At 40.9% G+C, this 1600-nt stretch overlaps 1 long non-coding RNA gene across 1 annotated transcript in view; it reads left to right on the top strand.

Moving 5' to 3' along the window:
• LOC119306706 overlaps positions 1-640 on the top strand; it is a 6848-nt gene extending 6208 nt beyond the window's left edge. The window contains exon 6 of the long non-coding RNA XR_005149006.1: positions 591-640. This is a non-coding gene — a long non-coding RNA (uncharacterized LOC119306706). The remainder of the gene's footprint in view (positions 1-590) is intronic.
• Positions 641-1600: the final 960 nt, after the last annotated feature.

The raw sequence follows: 1600 nt of genomic DNA, 5'->3' as shown, positions 1-1600 counted from the left end.
CGCCCCGCCCCTCGCCTGAGGTATCCGCTGGATCCGAGACCGCCGGTTTTTTTTAAAACCGTTCGGTTTATTATTTTTCGAAACCCTAGTTGCATTTTTATAGATCGGTTTATTTCTCCGGTTTATTTACTTAGCGAGCGTTCGCTGATCCGTTCGTTTTAACGAACGTGTTCTTTGTTTAGTTTCAGATAACGAACGCTCGTTCGTTAATCTGTTCGTCGCCTTTTCCTTTTATCGGATTTATTCCGCGATTTTTCTGATCGCGATTTCCGATCCAATCTTAGTTTCTGTTTATCTTTTCGCTCGTTAGTCGGAACCAGGTGATTCAAAAGCCTGGAGTTTTGTCTCGAAACTCTTTTTCTGCTTAATCAACTTAAACTAAGTTTTGGTACTGTAAAATTTGACTTTAGTCCAGATTAGTAAACGGATTTTGTTTCTTTTGCCGTTTGAGTTTCGTTGCTCCGTTTGATTCGATTCTTTTTGCTAACCAGAGTTCTTAAGTTGAACTTGCTGGTTCTTTGCTTTCAGTTGAAGTTTTGTTCACGCATCTTTTCTAGTTGCTTATGTATGTTATTGTTTGTTTGCGATAGAATTCCCGGAGTGCGAAGCGTGTTACTACGAGTCTCTAGGTTTCGCGGATCGTCAGCAAGGCAAGTAACACATTGATCATACTCTTTTCATACCCAGTTTTTATGCATTAGTTTCAACCCTCAAACATTGCATGGTTAGGAGTTGATAACATGTGGGTATTGGGAAGTAGTCGATGAGGTAGAACCTATTGCCCTGTTTATTATCAAACCCTTGGGAGTTACTTCTACGTTATGCTTATATTGCTATGCTATGCTCATAGACGTGGTTTGGGTTTGAGTGTATTCCATGACAGATGTGAGATTGTTAATTAATGGTTTAATCTAAGGTGGCAACTTTAATACACATCTGGGTGGATTGAGGCACCTGGAGATACTAGTGATTGCCTGTTTATTTTTGGAAATCCTGGGGTTACCGTGTGATTTTTCCTATGGGCCGCCACCCAGGCTCAAAGGGAACTGAGATGATTCATGCTAGAAACTTCCGTGTGCAGCCACAAGCTATTATGGGCTCTAGCATAGTTGAGTAAGTTACGTGAAGCTCTTGAACAGGTAGATCAACAGGTGGTGGGTTTTGTAGGTTTGGTATGGTCTACCCGGAGTAGAGAGTTAATGTTTCTGAAAGACTATGTCTCGGTCATCCGTTTCTCAAACACCATGCAGTGCGAGAAATCAGCGGAGGCGATCGAGTCTTGTGGGGAAAAGTGTGCAAACCTCCGCAGAGTGTACAATCTAATCATGGTTAGCCGTGTCCCCGGTTATGGACGATTCTGAGTGTCTAGTATTTGAGGCTTCTTATGTATCTCATCACCCCTAATTAATATTGTTGGGTTGTTAATCATTTTAATTGGGATTGAGTTGGGGTTACCTTCTCAATGTTGTTCAACTACCATGATAGTGAAATCAAAAATTTATTCGTTTGTAGTAGGGAAAAATTGGCTTTATGCAAAACTATAACCATAGAGCTTTCCACCAGCCAAATATGCATGTAGTGTTAGCATTGTTCTATTTTC

This window comes from Triticum dicoccoides, chromosome 5B (assembly GCF_002162155.2).
Source record: "Triticum dicoccoides isolate Atlit2015 ecotype Zavitan chromosome 5B, WEW_v2.0, whole genome shotgun sequence".
In the NCBI taxonomy this organism is placed as follows: Eukaryota; Viridiplantae; Streptophyta; class Magnoliopsida; order Poales; family Poaceae; genus Triticum; species Triticum dicoccoides.
This window is presented reverse-complemented; position numbering and strand designations above follow the sequence as displayed.